The sequence below is a fragment of the Meleagris gallopavo genome, chromosome 1, assembly GCF_905368555.1.
Source record: "Meleagris gallopavo chromosome 1, MGAL_WU_HG_1.1, whole genome shotgun sequence".
Classification (NCBI taxonomy): domain Eukaryota; kingdom Metazoa; phylum Chordata; class Aves; order Galliformes; family Phasianidae; genus Meleagris; species Meleagris gallopavo.
In genome coordinates this window covers 181,166,418-181,190,674 of record NC_139404.1, presented here as the reverse complement: position 1 = coordinate 181,190,674, position 24,257 = coordinate 181,166,418, and the positions used below count along the sequence as shown (strand labels likewise).

The 24,257-nt window shown below is 37.6% G+C and overlaps 1 protein-coding gene across 1 annotated transcript in view; it reads left to right on the top strand.

Annotated features, from left to right (window-relative positions):
• The window catches only part of CNTN5 (contactin 5), a 591,619-nt gene that overhangs the window by 472,223 nt on the left and 95,139 nt on the right, over positions 1-24,257 (top strand). The window lies entirely within an intron of this gene.

Here is a 24,257-nt window from a genome sequence, read left to right as displayed (position 1 = left end):
TGCCAATTGCTTTCTTCTGAAAAGAAAAAACAGGTAATCTATTAAGCCATATTGGCTGTTTGGAGAAAAAGAGGGAAGCAACATTGTATAAAACATTTTATTAACAGATCTGTGTTGTATAACACATATTGACAAGGTATATTACAGCAATTTTTACAAAGAAGCCAACAACAAATATTCTGAGATGGATATTTCTTATGCTATTGATGCATAGTTTTCACTACATGAATACTCATTTTCCTCATCTCTGTAAAACTTACAGATTACCACATATAAATCATCTTTTTAGTCCAACACTGGTAAAGCAGATTGGTAATTACCCCATGTGTGTCCAAATATAGTCCAAGTCTGAAATTAAAATATCATAAAAATAAAATCTGGAGCTACATTTTTTGTATTTGTAGCTTCTGAATCTTGTTTATTTTGGTAGAAGCAAGAACACGAAAAGATAAAATAGGGAGATTAAAAGAGTTGATTGAACTCTTTGAAAGATTTGGTTTGTGATAAATTAATTTTAAACTATCCAGGAAATCTTTTATATCATTTAGAGCAATCAGCCTATACCTATTTTTTGTCTGTCAGACAGTATCTGTTTCAAGGGAACTCTGTTCAGCCTTTATATAAGGTATTCACTAAGCAATAACTGTGGAGTCTTTTTGAAGAGGAGATGAGGAAGGTTATCATAATTTTGAGAAAGAAAATAAAAGTCAGTGGATGCAGAATATGTGTTTCCATGTTTGAGGCACTCTAAGAAGGAACCTATTAGAAAGGAATTGTGTTAAACTTTGAATTTTTTTAAAAAAAGATGGAAAATCTGACATATTTTGATGAGTACATCTATGTATGCAAAAATCAGCTTTCCTCAGGTACGAGTAATACAAATTTCAACAAAAACCTTTAAGAATTGTCACATGGTGACATTACAGAAAAAGGTAAAACATAAAAGATTTAAAAACATCCAAACAAACAAAAACCCACAATCTAACATTCTGATTAAATAATAAGGAAAGACAAGAAGAAATCAGCCCAATATACTTTTGTCTTCTATAGCTTTTTCCTTTTCTACCAAATGTTTGTGCAAAACATTAAGTATGTTGTGTTTTTTTTTTATTAAGTCTATCTTCCTGGAAAGTGAATTTGCCTCAGTCAGAGACATCAGTGAAAAAAAAATAGTCCCAATACCTCTCTGTACAGAATGGGAAAATCCATTTAACTAGTGGGTCTGCTATAATCCCATTTCTTCCAGTCTGTGCTGCCTTCTCAAGTTCCTCCCATAGAATTAAAATCTGGTTGGAAAAAAAGAAAATACCTCAGATGACATTTTATTTTGTAATTGAGCAGAAGACTGAGCTTGAGATCACATTGATCACAATGTCTGGTGATCCCTGCAGTAAGATCTTGGCTTTGGTTCAAGGAATTTAATGAAGTTTGAAACTCTGAAATGTTCCAGATTCATATAAAAGGCTAAAGCCTCTCACTCAGCAGGGCAACTGTGGAAAGAGTCATATGAGCACCATCTGTTGGCCTGTTTTTACCTATAAACAAATTATCCAACTCAGGGTCTTCATATTCACAATCTATTTGTGCAAGATTTGCTCTTCTTGGTGATCAGTCATCTACAATACATGTCGTTTAATGATAACTATCAGCATTCAAAACAAACTTTGTGTGAAACTCAAATCTCTTTCATATCACATTATCTTAATGAATCATTAATACATTCAAAGATACATTAATTCATTGTTTGTTTAAGCTGAGATGTGAAAATTAATATACTATTATTACACAGGAGTTTTGTAGTTTGGTAGACACACTTAAGCTGCATATTTTCATTGGTCATTGGACAACAATTAAATTTTTAAAATATCTTTCCTAACCACATTTCCCTAGTATTTGTTGTTTCATAGGTCTGATAGAAGGCTATGTGTCAGTTATGGCATTCTGTGATAATGTGTACTCTGGTTATTGATTTGAATGTTGATAATTTTTAATCCATACAAATTTTATAAAGATCTTCTGAATCCTTTAGATGATTAGAAGTTCTAGTTATATAGAAAAATGGATTGCGTTTGAATCCAAGTCTGAAAAATCAGGTTATTCTTTGATTTGTACTAAAATGTTTGGCTGGTACTTTGATTTAGATATTAAACAGGAAGAATTAGCCCTTGTGCGAGAGTATGGTGCAAAACAAACTTTTTTGTGACGTTTCTAAAACATTTCAGTCAGGCACTTTGTAATCAGTGATCAAACCCTTACTTAGTAGTTCAGTATAAGATTCTAGGCAAGCCCCAGATTCTCGCTATTTAAATCAAAGTGCCAGTTAGAAGCCTGTTAATAGCATAACCTTCTTTAAAATTATTTATAAAATTAAAAGAATTCAATAAAAATGGTATTCCATCAAATTACTTTGTGTAGATACTAAGCTTTATAATAGCAAAATAGACTGAAATCTGACATTGATTACATCAGTATAAATCGTGAATAATGCTAATAAAAATTATGATGAGATTCTGGAAAAAATTATTTAAAATAAATTCATTATATTCCTGGATTCAGACTTCTGTAAACTGCTGGTATTTGCATATTAATTCATTTCTGAAATGGTGTTTCATCACCTTCTTAGGTAATCTACATTTATTGTCTAGATTATCTTCCAATTGTCCCTTCCATCAGTGTGTATCAGCTGACCAAAATGTTGATCAGTTTGAAAGATTTGATCTATAACAAGTGTGGTCAGATAGTGAATTAATATAAACTCTTTTTCCTGCAAAAGACATGATTATCCATTGAGTGCTGCCCCAAATCCACTTTGCCACAAAATATTTACAGAACAGAGATGTCAGTTACTCATATAAAACTGCCCACCATCTATTGCTATTGAGGAAAATTCCAGTCTGCTGCAGAGCTCCTGGTATAGCAAAACTCAGATCTTTACCTATCACTAAAATTGTTTAACAAGCATCTCAGACACCTTTTAGCTGCTTATGAATTCACCAGATTTTAATGATTCAAATTCAATTTTAATTGCTGAAGTGACTGAGTTTGGGTTGTTTTTTTAACATATTTTGAAGAAAAAATGAGGCTAAAACAAAATACATTTCGAGGAGAAGGGAGAATTTTTTTTTTTAAATTGATGCCTAACGTCAAGAAGAGCACCAGAAATCTGCCACTATGAATTGTATCTGGGCTTTATTTTCTTACTGTATTTATACTTTAAAAATAGTAGTAAAAATAAGTAAAAGTAACAATGTTATCATCCTTTGAGAAACTGTTGTATCCATCTGCTCTCCATTATTTCTAATGTGACATCATGGCTCTCAAAAAACCCACATGCATTGGGCATTAGCAATCCTAAATTGGAGCGGGAGCGTTAAATTTGTTCTTGTGGTTCAGGATATAAAATCACAGAGATTAAAGGTTTTCAGGAAACAGGAAGGCAGATTAGGAGGAAGGCATGGGAGAGCTAGATGGTTCATCTCACAGAGATATCTTGGAGTCTTGGCTGCAGAAGGAGTCTGGTAAAAAAGACTACAGTGAAGAGCTAGCACCATACTTGACGGAAAGATGGAAATCTTAAAGGCGCAAGAACAGGCTGTCACTGAGTGCCATAAGGCGAGCCGTAGGGGAAGACAACTGGTGTGAATGAGCCGGGGACTACTGTTGAGACTCAGGGAGAAAAAGAGAGTCTATGTCCTCTGGAAAAAGGGGCAGGCTACTTGGGAGGATTACAAGGGAGTAGCTAAGGTATGCAGGGAGGAAGTTAGGAAGGCAAAAGCCCAACTTGAACTCAGATTGGCCACTGCAGTAAAAGAGAATAAGAAATTCTTTTGTAAATACATCAACGGCAAAAGAAGAACCAAGGAGTATTTTCATTCTATACTTGATGCAGCAGGAAATGTGGCCGCTCAGGATAAGGAGAAGGCTGAGGTCCTCAACACCTTCTTTACATCTGCCTTTAATAGCCAGACCAGTTATTCTCTGGGCATTTTATGCCCTGATCTGGAAGTCTGGGATGCTACTCGGAATATACCCCCAGCAATTCAGGTGGAGACAGTTAGAGAGCTCCTCCTCCATCTGGACTGTCACAAGTCCATGGGACCAGACGGCCTACACCCTCTGGTGCTGAGGGAGCTGGCGGGGTGATTGCCAAGCTGCTCTCTGCCGTCTATCAGTGCTCCTGTTTAACTGGAGAGGATTGGAGGCTTGCTAATGTGACTCCCATCTTCAAGAAGGGCCATAAGGAGGATCTGGAGAACTACAGGCCTGTCAGCCTGACCTTGGTACTGGGGAAAGTCATGGAGCAAATCATCTTGATTGAGATCACATGGCAGGTGCGTGGTGTCCAAGGGATCAGGCCCAGCCAGCACAGCTTCATGAAAGGCAGGTCGTGCTTGACCAACCTCATCTCCTTCTACAACTCGGTGACCAGACTAATAGATGAGGGAAAGGCTGTTGATGTAGTCTACCTAGATTTCAGCAAAGCCTTTGACATGGTCTCTCACAGGATTCTTCTGGGGAAACTGGTTGCCTGTGGCCTGTACAGGTATACCCTTCTTCAGGTAAGGAACTGGCTAGAGGGCTGTGCCCAGTGGGTAATGGTTAATAGAGTTAAGTCCACCTGGCGACCATTACAAGTTGTGTCTCCCAGGAGTCATCTTGCACTTTGGCCACAATAACCCCATGCAGCGCTATACACTTGGGGATGACTGGCTGGATGACTGAAGAGGAAAGGGACCTGGGGGTGGTGGTTGCTCAGCTGAACATGAGCCGACAGTGTGCCCGGATGGCCAAGAGGGCTAATGCCATCCTGGCCTGCACTAGAAATAGCGTGGCCAGCAGGAGCAGGGAGGTAATCATTCCCCTGTACTCAGCACCAGTGAGGCTGCACCTTGAGTATTGTGTTCAGTTTTGGGCCCCTCACTACAAAAAAGACATTGAGGCCTGGAATGGATGCCCAGGGAGGTGGTTGAGTCGCCGTCCCTGGCAGTGTTCAAGAGGCATCTGGATGAGGAGCTACGAGATATGGCTTAGTAGCTTGTGGTAGTAATGATAGTGAGTGGACGGTTGGACTAGATGATCTTGTAGGTCCTTTCCAACCTTGTGATTCTATGATTCTATGATTCTATACTTGGAGAAGTTATCAGGGAGAGAAATTGGGAATGGATGCTAAAGGTGAAAAGAAAAGGAAAAAGCAGTCATTCTGTGTTAAAAATTCTTGCTTCTTCTATGATGTAGAATATGTGGAAGAGAAGGCTAAATGCTGCCAGTTGACTGAAAGCTGCCCTGTGAATAAAACAGAGGTTATCTGTAATGTTAGGTCTATTCTGCTACTGGCGATGTGATCTTCATTTCCTGTGAGCCTCACTTGATGTCATTGGAACTGATTTGCAGCTACAAAGAGTTTTGTAGTAGCTGTACAGTGAGTAACTGAGTAGTGAGTATTAACAGCAAGTACAATGAAATTCAGTTTTTAAATATCACAAATAAAATATTATGGAGCTATCAGACATTATAAACAGAGAAATATTAATAAGGCAATTCTGGTTTCATAATCCTATGATATAAAATTTCAGGACATATGTTGACCTGTGAAGAACACACAAAAGACTAATCAGTACTAAGTAACAATCTCCATCAGTATGTTCTAACAAAAAGAATAAATCCATTGGAGGAAGCAAAATTTTCAAGCTGTTTGTATCATACTGTACAAGAGAATTAACTGAAAATACTGAAATTTTACCTTTAACATAAAACGATGAGAAGTTGATTATTTCATTTATATTTCTCAAACAAGCTGCTGTGAAAGAAGTCAAAGAAAAGAAAGAGGGAGAAGAATTTAGATAACCTTGAAAGTTCCTTTCCAACTTTAAGGATTCTGTAGTTCTATGATCTTGTATTTTGGTACTAAATTCTAAATACTAATGCAAGATTACTACAGGTTGAATAGAAAGAGACAGAGAGAAGCCTGAAATGATTTAATTTTACCAAACTTCAGGTTAACACTGAAATCTTTCATCTACAGAAGCAATTGTCCCATTGGCTGTCATACTTTTCTATGCAATTAATGGAAGTACTTAGAGCATTTAAATTCAAAAATGTCATCATTCAAAACATAGAAATGAAAATGGACATTTTTTATATTCTTCTGGTCTTCTATCCTCTTTCATTTTCAATTTTGACAGGTTCTTATTACAGCTCTATTTTATTTTTTTTTACTATATTTAAGAATCTGTCAATATTTCCCTTGTAAGTTCCTATTTTTAACAAGTGTATACTGCAATTGTTAGAGGAAAAAAAAGTAAAAGAAGGAATAATATTTAAAGAAGGAAAGAAGAAGAGTTTCAGATGTGAAACAAGACCAAGTGAAAAAGATTTTTGTTTGTAGATGAAATTTATATTTAATTTTATTTTCACTATTGTGGTAACATTCCAAAAGAATTTCAGTTCCATCTAACTGCGAAATGACACTTCACTTTAAACTGAACGATGTGCTCTGTATTGGCAAAAGAAAGTGTATATGTAAAAAGGTTGGAAAATTACTCTGAACTATAATTTTCAGTTTGTCAATTGAATCCGAAAATGCATTGACCCATATCTGGCACAAACTTCTCTGCATCTGTGTGATACCTCACACAGACACCACAGGATCACAGCCTTCCCCTTTTTGATGAAAATGCCACTTTTCTTTTTTCCTTTGTTAGTATGATTTTCAAATTCAATCCAATTCTTATCAGCAGAATATTATGCAGTCTGGTAATTTTACTTTGTATCTCCAGCTAAATATGCAAGAGTTTCAATTGATTTAACAAATAGTATGCATGAGTTTCAATTGATTTAACAAATAGTATTTTCCACAGGTGACCAAATGAATTCAATGGTTATATACATCCAACTCTTTTCCAGTAATGACATTCAGGACAACAGTTCCTGTTATTTCTCAATAATATGACATTTAAGATGATTCTATTAAGTTATTTAGGCTGACTATTTTTAGGGAAATACTGCTGGATTCTAATACAAAAATTGCATGTGTGATTACAGTGCATTGAAGCAAATATTATTTTAGAACAAGATCCTCTTCCTTGGTAGTTGAGTTGATGTTTGAAGAAACATCCCACTGTCTCCTACTAAGACTCAATTCAAAGGGGATATAACTGTGTAAAACCAGACTTGAGGCTCTTTGGGGTGCCCTACAGTTTCCCTCCCAGGCCTTGAGCTGCTGTGTCATCTGAGTGCAGGACTCCCTCTGCAATATCCATCAGATACATGTGGGTATTTTAAACTTCTTCAAACACCTACAGGAGAAATAGACACTAAAACTTAGGGAGTTGAGTGCCATCTGACACAACTAGTCATTTCAGTATTTCTGTACAATTGCTTTTCTTTATATTTTATCAGTTAGTGAACTACAGGTTTATCCCATAGCTTTGCATAAGAGGAAAAGCTGAATAACCAGATCCTTTTAAGTTGCTAATCATCAAAAGTTATTTCATCTATTGTGTATCTTTTAATATCTTCTTACACAACTCAACTAATTATAAGTTAAGTAAACAGTTCAAAAACTAGCTAGCATTCATTTTTTGTGCTGTTATAAATGATTGCCTGTTTATGCACTACACATGCAGAATGACAAGTCATCAGTTGCTTAAAGGTTTTTCTTTGCTTAAGGCTCTTTAGACTATGACTTTCTGCATAATTTGTCCTTAGTAGAAGCTACATCTAAAATTCTTGGGAATGTAAACACTTAACTTCATGCCACCAGCTGATCCTCAGATTCCCATGGCACTTTAATGATCAGGAAGTAGTGAAGAGAGAAAATGAGAGACATTAAGAAGGGGAACTTCAAGACAGAAAGTCATAACTTCCTGTGAGAGTTCTACAAGTCACTTCTTTGAACTTTTGCATAAATCATGGTCTAATTTAGCTGTGGCAGGCTCATAATGGGAATTAGAGATCTGGTTATAGAGTAGAAAAGGGAAACAATGATAACCTTGAGTAAATAGTAAAAACAAAATCTTCTTTTTACACGCACACAAAAAGGCTCCTTGTTCAAAACTCATACTGTTTCACTTACTTATTGACCATTTTGTACAATACCAGTTTTGATAATACAATGATTTTGGTCATCCTCCACTAAATAGTTTTATTTTTATGTAAAATCCCCAGTGATCTCACCCATTAAAGAGAAGATAATTATACTACTCAAGGAAATCAGCAATCTCAGTTTCTTTAGAAAAAAATGTCAGAAGATTATAAGGATCTCAATTTATCAGAATTTCCAAAATACCAAAATAGGCAGAGAACTTGAGTAAAGCAACAAACTGGAGTCCATCATGCCTGGAATGTTTTCTGCTTTGTGGATCTCAGGCAAGAGACGCATTTCTCTTTCTGTGGGTGCAATTTCTTCTGGTTCCTGTGTCAAAGTTGCACTGCTAGATTTCCCTTCCCTCATCTTGGACCTCTTGTTTTACAATGGACAGATTTAGGGATTTCATCCAGTTGATAGTAGTCCCCTTTATTTTACCATTTTTCCATCAGATTGTTTCCCTAGTTGGCTGGTCATGAAGATGTAGAAATGCTCATGCCAGAGCAGCTCAGGAGGGATGAGAGCAAATAGTCATGGAACTGGTGTTCATAGCATAGGAGTGTCCAGGATAGCACACAAAGCATCTCATGCTTTCTTGCCTGTATATGCTGTACACTAATTAGGGCAGATGATTTATCTACACAAGTAAATTAAAAGCTGCCTAGTAATCTTGGTGGGAATATTGCATTAAGATGCAATCAGCTATGCTGTTAAGGAGTTAGTCCCTGGCTTGATATTAGCCTGCATAAAGTAACTCTCCCTAAGTAGTCCTTGCATTTTAGGAGTTTTGGAGTGCAGACCAAAAGATATTCTTGCTAGGCTGTCCATGTTCTGTGCATGTTCTGCTGCTATGTTTTATAGACTAACAGCATTTAATAGGATGGAAACAGTTTTGTGATCACCGAAGTAAGTATATGGAAAGTGCATGCCTAATTATTTCTCCAATAGAGAAATAACTGCTGTTTAGTTGTGCAGCATATAAGAATCTTATCCAGAATCTCTGGGCATTATATAAACTGAAACAATGACAATATAAATAATAATTGCTGTGACTCGGTAACATGTTACCACACAGCCATAAACTGTCTGTAGACACAGCTATGTTTTTTAAATTGTGAATTCAGAATGTTAAAGAAGACATTCCCAGAGCATGCTGGGAAATTAGTGAAATGAATCCAGATTGTTTTAATTGAGAAATCTTGTCAAGTTCCAAAATAATAGTATAATGGTTGAGTACATATTTTTCTTTATAGTGCTGTACATTGCTAAAATACACTGTAAGTGTTGTTCAACGTCATTAGATCTACTAGCCAGACCCATGATGTTTGTGGCAGCTACAGATAAATATTTTGTACTCACAGTCTGCTAAAATTCATTCTGAACCAGAAAGCCATCTTTCCAAGGAATATTCTTCCTTATCTGTCATAATTCAAGATGAGCTAGTATGCCTTTTTAACACATTGTCACTTATTGCATCAAGATTCATTGACATTTGCTGTAAAAACCTTATATACAGAATTAAATTTATTATTAAATTTCAATATTTCAAAAGAATTTGTGATGCATTTTGTATTTACTCTGTCATCATATTCTGACTGTATGTCCATCTTGAAAATTCATGGCTGCCACTATTTATAGGGTAATTTTTTTCCAGAGAACAGAAGTATGTCTAAGCATATCATTTAAAACTTAAATATATTTGCTGAAAATTAAATTGTAGAAAACATCAGATGCAAGCTTTGTCATGTCTAGAAGATAAATATGGTATAAACTTGTATTCTAATGGAATTCCTAACAAATTAGAATGGCCTCTGTCTAGAAAACAGTAGATTACATTTAACTCACATATTAAAAATAAAAAAATAATGAACATCTCAATAAAAGAATTTCAGATTTCTGTTCAACCCTACGTATCAATTTCAGAAACCAGAAATTTACTATCCAAGCATTAATCTCAGCAGCTAATTTCTAAACCATCTATGGCAATGAAACTATACCAGATCCAGCATGAAGGACATTTTATGTCAGAAAAAAGTGTCTTGTTTGCACTTTTGTGTATTTGCATGCACTATAGCACAACTGTCTTTTGAGTTGCCAAGGTTCAGATGTGCTTTGAACCTACTAGATGTTAAACTCTACCTGAAAATTTTCTACCAATTATCTATAAGAAAAACAAAGGCATTCATTTCAATTACTATCACATATAATTATCACACTATTTCTGATTATGAGTTGCATCCTCATATTTAGTACTATCAATACCATGTTCTCTTTGATCAAGGTGTTAAATTAAAATAACTAAATATTTCTTTTTAATAAATGATAGAGAGGAGAAAAGAATTTCAAAATAGAACATTTTTGAAGAAAATAACAGAAATGATCCATCACAACTTGTAAACTGTTGATCTATTTAGAGTAGTGAAACAAACTATTTCAAGAAAATACAAAGGCATTCATTTCAATTACTATCACATATAATTATCACACTATTTCTGATTATGAGTTGCATCCTCATATTTAGTACTATCAATACCATGTTCTCTTTGATCAAGGTGTTAAATTAAAATAACTAAATATTTCTTTTTAATAAATGATAGAGAGGAGAAAAGAATTTCAAAATAGAACATTTTTGAAGAAAATAACAGAAATGATCCATCACAACTTGTAAACTGTTGATCTATTTAGAGTAGTGAAACAAACTATTTCTAATATGATCTAGTGCAAAACACCAATTTTCTCATGGCAAATTGCTCACACTAGTGAAAATAAGATTCTATTGAACTTTGTAACTTCTATGGAAGTATTTTCTATGAAGGTTGCTCCAAAAGTAATGCTTTCAATTTCATTACATCAGAAGCAGATGATGGTGATACGGCAGTAAAGGTAGAACCTTCCCACCAATATTTTGTTGCCATGTGACAGACAGCAGCAGAGGGGCAGTCTGATAGAATGGCATCTGACATGGAAGTTCATATGAGACAAAGATGTGAAATCACCTCTATGCTGAAAAAAAGGCACACATTGATATACACTGATGCTTGTTGAATGTTTATGGAGACCACCAAGGATGTGCATGTGAGCACACTGAGGCAGTGTGTTGTGGTGCACTTCAGCAGTGACAACAGCACCAAGAACGACAAGCCACTTTCCAGGGGGCCAGCAGATATTTATGAGAGCGGCATGCAGGCTCTTGTTCATCGATGGTGAAATGCATGACGAATGGTGGTAACTATGCTGAAAAATAGTGTTTTGTAGCAGAGAATTTACACAGTATTGAATAGTGTTATTGTGCTCTTTGTGTCTATTGTATTTCCATGAAAATGAATAAGAGACATTACATTTGGAGCAACTTATTTATAAACATTTTTGAGATTCCTGAATTTTTCATGTTCCTTTCAGTGGCTGTACATGAGCAAGTAAATAGAGAGAATGCCAGAAATAAAAGAATAATACTCTAATGCACACAGCAAGGCTACAAATGTACCAAGACTTCTATTTATTAAATCTTCCTTGAGAAAAAAAAGAGAACATTTTAGTAAGAACAAACTGAAGAATTTCATATTTGTGACTAATTCAAATGAGCATGCCTAAACCTTACCATTCCCTTCCACATTCCTTTTGCAATTTTTTACTTCTGTAGTCTCTGTTTGTGAACTTTAATTACTAACTTCGAAGATAATCATTATGCCATTTTAATCAGATTTCATAAAGCAAAAATCAGCTGCAATGTTAATATCTTCACTCGGTCTAATCATAGAATCATAGAATTGCTCAGGTTAGAAAGGACATTAAAGATCATTGAGTCCAACCGCAACCTAACCAAACTACCGTAACTAACAACCCTTGCTAAATCATGTCCCTGAGCACCACATCCAAACAGTTTTTGAACACATACATGGATGGTGACTCAACCACCTCCATGGGGAGCCTATTTCAGTGCTTAACAATACTTTCAGTAAATAAGTTTTTCTTGATATCCAACCTAGACTTACCCTGACACAAATTAAGGCCATTTCCCCTCATCTTGTCACCTGTCACGAGCGAGAAGAAACCCACCCCGCTCTTGCTGTAAGCACCTTTCACATATTGGAAGAGAGCAGTAAGGTCTCTCCTCAGCTTCCTTTTCTCCGGACTATACAGCTCCCGTTCCTTCAGTTGCTCCGCATAGGGCATATTCTCCAAGCCGTTCACAAGCTTTGTTGTCCTTCCTTGGATCTGCTCCAGCACCTCAGTGTCCTTTCTGTACTGAAGTGCCCAAAACTGAACACAGTACTCGAGGTGAAGCTTCACCAATGCTGAGTACAGGGGCAGGATGACTTCCCTAGTCTTGCTCACCACACCATTGTTGATACAAGCCAGGATGCCATTGGCCTTCTTGGCCACCTGGGCACACTGCTGGCTCATATTCAGCCAACTGTCCATCAGTACAAGGTCCCTTTCCATCAGGGAAAGCTTTCCAGCCACACCTCCCCAAGCCTGGGGTTGTTGTGATTAAAATGCAGGACCTGTCACTTGGCCCTATTGAAACTCATACAGTTTACCTTGGCCCAGCAATCCAGTCTATCCAGGTCCCTCTGTAGTGCCTTTCTGCCCTCAGGCAGATCAACACTCCCTCCCAACTTGGTGTCATCTGCAAACTAAGTGAGGGTGCACTCAATCCCCTTATCAAGATCATTAATAAAGATGTTAAGTAGAACCGGCCGCAGTACCAAGCCCTGGGGGACACCACTTGTGACCAGCAGCTAAATGGATTTAACTCCATTAATCACAACTCTTTGAATCTGTCCATTCAGTTAGTGTTTCACCCAGAGGAGCATGCGCCCATCCAAACCATGGGCAGCCAGCTTCTCCACAAGAACGTTGTGGGGGACAGTGTCAAAGGCTTTACTGAAGTCCAGATAGACCACATTGACAGCTTTACCTTCATCCACTAACCAGGTCACTTTGTCATAGAACAAAATCAGATTTATCAAACAGGATCTACCATTCATAAATCCATGCTGACTGGGACTGATCCCCTGATTGACCTTTAACTGTTCCATGATGGCTCCTGAGAATATCCGTTCCATAACCTTCCCTGGAACTAAGGTGAGACTGATAGGTCTGTAGCTACCAGGATCATCTTTCCAGCCCTTTTTGAAGATGGGCGTCACATTTGCCAGTCTCCAGTCCACCGGGACATCCCCGATTAGACAGGACTGCTGAAGAATGATGGAGAGTGGCTTGGCAAACATATCTACCAACTCCCACAGCATTCTAGGGTGCAGTCCATTCAGTCTCATGGTCTTGTGAGCATCCAGCTTTCAGAGAAGGTCAAAACCATTTCATCGTGGATTATGCAGGGCCTATTCTGTAAAAAAAAAAAAAAAGGCATGCAAGCATAGAAGCATACCTACATAGCCTATTCTGTTCCCCCTCCCTATAATATACTATGGTTGGTTTTTTTCCGTCCTTCTAACATGATAGTCTGCCATCTCTCTATATGCTCTGTCATAATATGCTTTTTATATTATGCTCATTGGGTATTATGGGTATTAGCCTATGTTCACAGCAGACATAATCAACTTAAAGCTGGAAAATGTATTGATTTAAGTTACACCATGGTGTCATTAAATTAACTATGCTAAAGCCATTGAAACTTCATTTCATTTCCTTCAGACTAAAAATGTACAGCTTCTAGTTAAAAATTCTGGAAGATCTATGAAGGAAGTGTATTATTTTCATATATAGTGACTTAAAGTGTCTTTCTTATATAGTCACGATGCATAAAACCTCATTACATAGTCTAATGTCTCTGGAAAGTTATAATGGTATTGTAACAATATAATGAGGTGATATGGTATGACAGGAATATGATTATATAGTAATTAGCAAATGCATCTTCTGAAGCTTTTAAATGTTTGATGTTGTTCTCAAAAACCTTTCATTTTTACATACTACTCAAACCAGAGAGCAGAAAGAACTTCCAGTTCTGCTTTTTCCTATTCATATGGAAACTATCCCCTTTAGCTTTCTCAAATCCATGCCTCACTGATTCTTCAGCCAGAACAGCTATCAATATCAAAAGGAACCTTTGTGTTTCTCTTCTAGATTCATAGAATCACCATGGTTGGAAAAGACTTCAAATATCATCCAGTCCAACTGTCCTCTTATCACCAATATTTCGCACTAAGCCATGTCCCTCAGAACAACATATAAACATTTGTCAAACACACTCGCTCCTGTATGTCAACAACCTTGTAGTGGGTATCCAAGATCTAGGGACACTCTAGATGCCTAAAAATGTGTGTTTCCAGTCTTTCTATCTTGAAAGTCTACATCTACCATTCTCTTAAGTCTACTCTCTTGCTGTCCCTCCTTCCTTGTTGACCTAGTTTGGGTGCTTGTCTCTTCAGAGACACAAGAGACAAAAGGGAGAATATCCTGTTGGTCTATTTATTCTGCCAATTTTCTCACAGTTTACATACCTGTAGGCACTGCTATATTAACTTCCAGGTCTCTGTTAGCTCTCCTCCAGCCTGGAATTTAAATGCTTGCTTCTCAGTCTCCAGCTGCAGAGATGTTTGAGTCCGTTCTTGGCAGTAGTTAAATGAAGACAGAAAGTGCAGAAAACATAACTAGGAAACAGACAACAGAAATCTCCTTCTGGTAGAAAAATAGCCTCAAAATTTAACCTCCTTACCAACAGCAAGACACCAAAAGTTACCAGAAAAAAGGTGTGAACTGTAGCAATAACAGCTAGATCTCTATGCTTTGGAAAATGTATTTCTTCTATAGTTGATTATTCAGTATTTTATATTTCTTTTGTCTTTCATGGAAACATTTTCTTAACTCTTCTTTTTCTCCAAAATTTCCTGATCACTCGTACTCATAAACTCATGGTTTTAAGGAAAAGGTGAGTTAAAAAACAAATTCACCTTTCAAAATTACTCCCCAGCACAAGTTAGACTAAGATTTTGGAACATTTTCATTAGGCAAGAGAGGAAAAACACTCTTTTACTGTAAAGCAAGCAATAGCTCAGTGCTGGAAATGTTTTACATTTGGTAAGTATTTGACCTGAAGCAAGAATGTGGATCAGGTAGGATATGGACAGAGGTTTGTGCAGAGACATAGCTGTCACCACAGGATGTGAAAAGAATCTGGCAAAATTCTAGGGCTAAAGGACTTCAAACTGCCCAGTACAACCATAGAATGGCCTGGGTTGGAAAGGACCATAATGATCATCTAGTTTCAACTCCCCTGCTTTGTGCAGAGTCACCAACCACCAGACCTGCACAGAGCCACATCCAGCCTGGTCTTGAATGCCTCCAGGGATGGAGGCAACAACAGTGATACCAAATATGCTGGATTTCTCCCTTCAAATGTGGTTTAATAATTACTGACTCAATTGTGATTGAGGTGTGGTTCTTTTTGCTTTTCTCCATCCTCAGATTTTCTTCTCTGCATAAGACTTAGGTTTTGAATAACATTTTTTGGATTTTAAAGACATTGTTCTGAGGATCTATTCATCTAATTGAAGAACTACCTCCTTGTTCCCGCTTTTCTCCTCATTCTGATTTGTTGCATGTGTAAACTCCAAACAATCCAACAACTCTGTAATGGAAATTACAAGATGGCTTTTTTTTTTCCCCAGGTAAAAATAGAGGGAACTAAGAAGTTCTCTGTTTACATGGCCTTGAATACATCATAATAAGATATGATGTTTTTTCACTATGAATTTTTGTTTTTAATGGCAATTAGCCATAAGAAGCACCATATGCCTCCATATTAAATCTTTCAGAAGTGAAGTAGTGCTTGTGAAGTATTAAATTTCATCAGGAATTAAGTGGAGCATTCAAAAAGGTATATCAATTTACAATTTTAATCACAGTATTCCCCTTACTGGCTTTAAATCATTTTTTCAGTCTTTTAAATTAACATGCAAAACACGAAATATAATTGTAGCTGTGCTATATTTTGGGGGTGATTTTTATTCTGCATCCTTTTCTCAGGATTAAGGCCAATACAATAATTCACTTTTGTCCACTGAATACCCTCTCAGGGACAACATACATCCTGTTTGATAGTCATTAATAAATAGAAGTTCCTAACCTCTAGTGTCAGTTTAAAAGACTCATGAGGTTCAGACTGTTGAATTTAAATGTGTGTGCTTTTTTCTTGAGGATAAAGTTTCCACTTGATGTTTGAATTCTGCATTATGGCTCCACTGCGCTTCTGTGTGACATTCAGATAAAAGCACATCTAAGAAAGTATAATCCAGATTTTTTATTGAAAAGAATTCCTTGTGTCTCATATATACTATTATAAAAAGAAATCCTTACAACTACATCAGTAAATGAAGTGTTATTTATTAGAAGTCGATTCTTCTTTAGCAAGGCATTTCTTGTTCTTCTGTATGTAATTTGTCCCATGTTATCAATGAAAAAATTGTCACTGCATGTTGAAATAAACTAATTCAAACACTAATTCAACAGGACGATAGAATGTAGAAGGCCCGGTGATGAAACTGATTGTACGCTGGTCCATTAGGTTATTTAAATAAATATAAGAAGGAATAGGTATCCTAGGAGGAGTGTAGGGATACTGCTAGTCTGTGTAGGGATGAGGTCAGGAAGGCCAAGGACCAAGTAGAGCAAGACTTGCAAGGACACTAAGAGTAAGAAAGGTTTCTAGAGATATGCCAGTAAAGAGTATTTAAGAAAGTATACGCCTCCTAGTGTGCAATACAGGCAGGCTAGTAACAAGCAGGAGGCTGAGGTATCCAACAACTTTTTAACTCAGTCGTCACTGGCAACTGCTCTCCATGCACCCTTCAAATGGATGAGTTGGAAAGTGGGCACTAGGGAAGCAACACCTCTACTCCTGTAAGCAAAGATCAGATTCACAACTGCCTGAAAAGCCTGAACATCCAGAACTCTACAGATCCCAGTGAGGTGCATTCCAGAGGGAACCGGTTGTTGTAGTCATCAAACCACTCTCAATGATACCTGAAAAAGTCACGGTAGTCAAGTGAAGTCTGACAGGAACAATGTATTGTCAATTATACAATTAACAGAGTAGCATGGTTAGGTTGGTATTTTACAAAGTGTATAACTAGAAGGATTATCATGATAGAAAGGGATAATAAAAAAAAAAAAAAAAAAAAAAAAAAAAGAAAATGCTCACCCATGTCCTAGGCTCACAGAAAAACTCCAAAGGAAGCAATCTCCAGAAAAAAGTTTTTCCTCAGTGGCAGTCAGTCCTTAAATGGGGTCTAGGAGAGGTGGAGCCAGGCTCCACCCCTTCCAGTCACACACGTGAATTGCCTTTGCCTGTGCTCCCACTGCAGACTCAGTGTTTGTCTCAGGTGATCGGTCAGTGGTTCAGGCCGTGATTCAACAGTTCCCATACGCTCTACCCCTTCATGGCATGAATCAATGATCGAGTTAACAATCACCCCTAATACAGAGATCCAACACTTACACAATTTCCCGTTGCAAAGTATGTTGACACAATTTAAGATGAGTGATGATTGGTTTGTGGTTGAAGTTCATGTTCTCTCATGGGCCAGTGCTCAGTGGTGTTACTGGAGGCATGTAGTCATGTGGTGCAGGTCCATCCTATGCTCCACCAGTCCCATGTAGACCATGACTTGATGTTGCACATGATTTCACAGCAACGCTGGTATGCTTTGATGGCATTTAATTCCTTTTGTTGATTCTACAAGCTTGGAGACTCACAGGGAGTAATACAGATATTTTCAGAGACTCAGTCTTCAGTTGTTTTTCTTTCCAGGAAAGCATGGAATATCCCTTATTTTTACTTATGGTAAAATTCCCAGCAAAGTGAGATCTGCTGAGAAAAACCTTAGATTGTCAGCTTCTTTATTTTTAAAAGAAGAGTCACATATAGAGATTTCTAACATATGCTGGCAGGTTCTCTGCTCTTCCATTAAATTAATGGTACAGAAATGGTACAGAAAGCCAAAGGTTTAGATATGTGCACTCATACCAGTTCTGTCAGAGCCACACAGAGTTTAAACTGTGAGCCATAATGGTGTTCTGCAGCTTGCCAACACATCACAGTATCCAAATATCACTATTCAAAATTATCTCATGAAAATACAACTAGAGTTTATCAGAAAAGAAAGAAAAACAAAGTTTGAGAAGATATACTAAATAACATCACTGTCAATAAAAATCAGAAATTAAAAACAATTCCTACAATTATAATCTGGATTGACCAACTGTTTCTTATTATCAGAGGCTCAACTGATGAAGCTGAACAAATGAGCTCTATGAAGCTTATTATTTTAAAATATCACGTCTAATATTTTCAGTACTTAAGAATAATCAGGATGTAACATTATCAATTAAATTTCTCACTCTTGTAAAGTTCCCAACAGTTCCTAAAACAATAATCTGCACTGTGTCATGAAAACACTAACAAAAGATCCACTTACAGTACAACAATGAGTACGCAGACAGACCTACTTGGGAAATACCTGGGTTAGGGAGCTGCCAAAGGGAGACAAATCACTGGGGTTATGTTGGAAGAGAAGGACACTCAGAACAGTCTTCAGAGAAAACTATGTTAAAATTCTCCTTAACCTTTACGAGAAAGACAAAAGAAAATGAGGCAGATATTTTCCTAAGGTAAAGTATCAGAACTATATCAGTAATTATGTATTAAAAATGTCTGAAAAATAAAGAGAAATTTTTGATGGCAAAATTGGTATCATTATTTAAATTAGCTGAGCCTTCATTCTTTTACAGTTTAAAAACAGAAGCATATGGAACATCTAACTGGTAATATTGCAAACAGAAAAGTTAGCATTTGCACTTTCACAATACACATGCACATTTCAAACAAAAAGGGTAGGGGAAAAGGTTAAAAGAACTTTGTGATTGATTCAGCATTGCTCATGCAATAAAAAAGCGCTCTTCAGAGTGCTAGAAGACAGGAAAATATATACTACTTTAATGCTCTTGATTCTGGGCATCAGAAGAATTCAGTTTCTTTTCTCTAAAAATGCTGAGAATAAGAACATCTTATTCTAGACTGTGGCTTAATGTTGTTTAGTGTGATCTTTAAACCTTTCTAGGAGAAATGAAACACATGCTGCACTTCTAATGCACATTCTGAAAGTTCAGGAATGTCTCTGCAGCTGCTGTCATCCTCACAGCAGGGTGATTGAAGGATGAGTATTGATGACACGGGTTGTTAACAGCACTCTGCGGAGCTCTGAAGTAGATTGCTCTGCAATATTACTATCTGTGTACTGTTAGGTTGGATTTTGCACTTAGCAAGTGGAGGATGTTGATCAATAGCAAGAATCCTACATGAGGGACTTTGTGGAAAGGCATTAAACTCACTGAAGCAACTAAAAGAAGTTTCAAGGAGTCATGATGGATTACAGGCTGCTGCTCTTGTCACATTCTCAGTAGTAAGCTGACTGTGAGCAAAGAACTGCCATCAAAGTAGGCCAAAATGAACATCAGTTAAAATATTGCAAACTGGCAGCTTTTTCATTTCATGGGAAATATTACATATTCCCATTAAAAGATTCAGAAGCTGAGCCAAAATATGATGAAGAAACTGAACTGACTGAATATTATCCAAGCTGATTATTTTTGGCATTTAAAAGTAACCCAGGGGATTACTATCCCTGGACTATAAATTATAATTTATAAAAATGTTGTATTTCAATTAATGCAAATGACTTGAAATCATAAAAGAAAGATCAAAGAAAGTGAAAACTTGAATTCAGTTAAAATCAGAGGATCACCAATGCTGAACAGTCACTTTGCTTGTCATTTCATTAATTCCTTATAATTAAGCCAAAAGGTATCCAAACAGTACCTGAACAGGTATTTACAGTCCTTTACCTAGTAAGATCAGTATAGAGATCAACAATTTCATAAAAGGCTATTTCATAAGCCAAACAGAAGCAGAAAACTGAAAGAAAATAAAATCACATTTGTTCTTTTGCACAGAAAATGTACAAATCATATTCTTGATATGAGCATTGCCTTAATCTGCTGTGTTAGGCACTGCTCAGGCACTCCAGTTCCCAGATGAGGATTCAGTTGCTGCAGTAGATGATGCTATGTAAGCGGGTTTCCCTTCTTTGTGGAAGAAGTGCAATTGATTATTTAAACTCCAGTAGTCAAGATGAAAAGCTTGTTATTTCTGTGTAGATATCAGGACACGTTCCTTGTCATGAAACACAAACACAGCACATAAAAAGGACCTTGAAATATTATTAGTAATACTAATGAGATTGATATTCGATATAACACATGAAAACAATACTAATATTTTCTCTGACACATGCTAACGCTCTCATCAGATCCTCTTTAAATCTTAACCATCATCCATAAAAGAGTGTGAGATTTGACATATACATTTTCTGTGACATAATGTAAGCCATTTCTTGAAGAAAAAGCCTGAGAAAATCTAATTTGTTAAACACAAAATCCAGAAGATATATAACTTAATCTGTTTTGTAAACCTTCATCTCAACTCTATTTTTGTCTTGTAGGAGAAAAATTATTTCTGCTTGTTTATAAATTGCAACTTCAAAAACTGTGCACTTAATTAAATGTCCACGGACTAATCTCATCACCCTGCTATATCTTCATAGTTTGTGATTTATAGATAGGCAAAGGGTCATGCAAGCCATTTACAATGTTAATGATGATGTATGAGAACAATCATTTTAGTCTGCGACATTTTATTAAAAATCTTTAGGTGCAGGCTGTAATAATGATGCAGGTTTATTATCTATCTGCCTTTGTGTGTGTAACCTCTAGAAAACAATAAGAAACTTTGAATTGGTAAAGAACTGGGGCCAAGCCCAGAGGAACAGATGGTGTGTGCATGGGAGATCTGTGAAAACACACCAGCAGAAAAATTAGGCTGCAGTTCTGATTGTGGTACCCAATGGTAAAGCCTCATAACATTTCCTCCTTCAAACCCAAAACCTGGAAGTAGACAAAGCTCATAGATGCTTTACAGAACAGAATCCCCCGAGTCATCGCCAGAGTCATGACCCCAGTCTCACGTTTTATGGTATTTTGTGTCTCCACTTAACTGATCTAGTGAGACTGCCTTAAAGCTGATGCTCAATAATGTTGAGATTTTAATCTTCCTCAACTCCTTTATTCAGGTGTATGTATTTTTAGCTGAAGTCACTTGAGAGCCCAGTTTAATAGCTAGGCCTTTGACTTGTGAGTTTAGTGGTCACCATGTCTCCTGCAATTGTGATATTGTCAGCACAGGAACTGCTGTGTTTACTTGTCACATTGCCTCATACTTCTCTTTTGGGCAAAACAATTTTTACTTTTCTTGCTGAAGACAGCATTTTGAGGCCTATCAGCCCTTAGCAAACCAGAAAATGGTTTCTTTTTCTAACCATTTAGTTAGTAGTGAAGTAAGAGGTGATCTAAGTGCTGCACCCAGAATACATATCTAAGGCTTCCAGGAATTTTACCTGTTCTTCTTTTATCTTTTTACTTACAGCTTAAATTTTAATTTACCTTCAGAGGAAGCAAAGATCCAATGTGTTGGATACTCAGATAGACTTTTGAACTATTCGCAGTCAATATCATAGAATCACAAGGTTGGAAAGGACCTACAAGATCATCTAATCCAACCAGGGCAGCCCATTCCAGTGCCTGACAACTCTCTGAGAAAAAAAGTTTTTCCTTATGTATAATGTAAATCTCCTCTGGTACAACTTGTGGCCATTTCCTCAGGTGCTGTTTGTTGCTTGTGAGAGGGCCAAACCCCTCCTCCTCACAGCCTTCCTTCAGGAAGTTGTAGAGTGCAATGAGGTCTCCCCTGAGCCTCCTCTTCTCCAGACTAAACAATCCTAGCTCCCTCAGACACTCCTCATAGGATTTGTGCTCCAGACCCCTCACCAGTTTTGTTGCCCTTCTCTGGACACATTCCAGGGCCTCAATGCCTTTTTTCTAGTGAGGGGCCCAAAACTGAACACAATGCTCAAGGTGCAGCCTCACTGGTGCTGAGTACAGGGGGATGATTACCTCCCTGCTCTTGCTGTCCACACTATTTCTAATGCAGGCCAGGATGCCATTGCCCCTCTTGGCCATCCGGGCACACTGTCGGCTCAGTTCAGCCGAGCATCAACCACCACCCCCAGGTCCCTTTCCTCTTCAGTCATCCAGCCAGTCATCCCCAAGCCTATAACGCTGCATGGAGTTATTGTGGCCAAAGTGCAAGATCTGGCACTTGGCCTTGTTGAAACTCATCTCATTCACCTCAGCCCAGCAATCCAGTTTATCTAGATCCCTCTGAAGGGCCTCCCTACCCTCAGGCAGATCAACACCATCTCCCAACTTGGTGTCATCTGCAGACTTACTGAGGGTACGCTCAATCCCCTCATCTAGGTCATCAGTAAAGATATTGAACAAGATGGGCCCCAGTACAGATCTCTGGGGGACATCACCTGTAATGGGTTGCCAGCTGGACTTTACCTGCTAACTACTACCTGCTGGCATGGGCCCTCTAGCCAGTTTCCTACCCAAAGAAGGGTATACCTGTACAGGCCACGGGCAGCCAGTTTCCCCAGAAGAATCCTGTGAGAGACCATGTCAAAGGCTTTGCTGAAATCTAGGTAGACTACATCAACAGCCTTTCCCAGTCTAGTCACCAACCTTGTAGAAGGAGATGAGGTTGATCAAACATGACCTGCCTTTCATGAAACCATGCTGGCTGGGCCTGATCCTCTGGATGCCACACACATGCTGTGTGATCTCACCCAAGATGATTTGCTCCATACCTTTTCCTGGTACCAAGGTCAGGCTGATAGGCCTGTAGTTCTCCAGATCCTCCTTATGGCCCTTCTTGAAGATGGGAGTCACATTGGCAAGCCTCCAATCCTCTGGGACCTCTCCAGATAACCAGGAGCGCTGGTAGATGGCAGAGCAGCTCAGCAATCACTTCCACCAGCTCCCTCAGCACCCTAGGATGGAGCCCTTCTGGTCCCATGGACTTGTGATAGTCCAGATGGAGAAGCTCTCTAACCATCTCCACTTGTCTTATCTCTGGTGAGCCCTGTTTTGTCCCCTTCCCCCGACATAGCTAGTTTAAAGCTCCTTCAATAAGCCCCACTAGTTCCTGCACTAGGAGTCATTTCCCCCTTTGAGATAGGTGGGGTCCATGCATGGACAACAGGCCAGGAGTCAAGTAAACGGCCCATGATCAAAGAACACAGAGTTTCTTCCTCAATACCAGCTTCTGAGTCAGTTATTCATTACATCTGCTTTCCAAGCCCGCTCATTATCCTTCACTGCCCCGGAAGGTATAGAACAACCACATATATAATGATTGGTGATATATTTCACTAAAAGCTTGGGAAGTCTCCCATTACACTGACAGCAACACTGGTGTGGTTTGTGCCATGTCTGTGCAGCTTCATAGTTGTTGGAACTCTGTGGATGTAGGAGCTGACTTTGTTTTATCCTGTTTCTAGTATTTTGGAAAACATACTGAGTTACTTCGTCACTGGATCTCTATGGTTTTGTAGGGATTTTTGTAGAACAGCAATTTCTTCTGAATTTTAAACCGTCCATTTTGTATGATTTCACAAATTAACCATTCTTAATGATGGAAAAAAAAAGTAATGAAAAAAGCTTATATGTATTTGCATGGTATCACTTTTATATATCCAGTATCTAACATAGAGGATCCTTCAATATTTACTTGTATAAAATCTTTTTTCCTATGTATTCCTAAATGTAAAACAGTATTTGTTTGCTTGCACTGAAACTCCTTTGTAGGCAAAACAGATTTCATGTTGCAAGTTGCCTTTTGGTGTGAACCCCCTTCTAAAAACCAATCACACACGATGTGAGAAGAGACCTTCAAGCAGACTTTAAAATTAAAACTCTTCCTAATTATGTACAAATTCTTTTCTGACATTTATTTTCTGATACTCTTAAACATAAAAGAATGCAAACAGAATGCTTCATTTTCTTCTGAATTTATTCCCTGCTATTCTATACTCATGTCAGACAGCTAAATCTTGATTTATAGCAATTTATTTTAATTAATTCTGGACACCTGCAACCTGGAATTGATTTGGCACTGATATATATTTCCTGACTCCAATCCAGCTACTAAACTGCTTTCAATCATGTTTAACTACTTCTTCAGATATGGAGA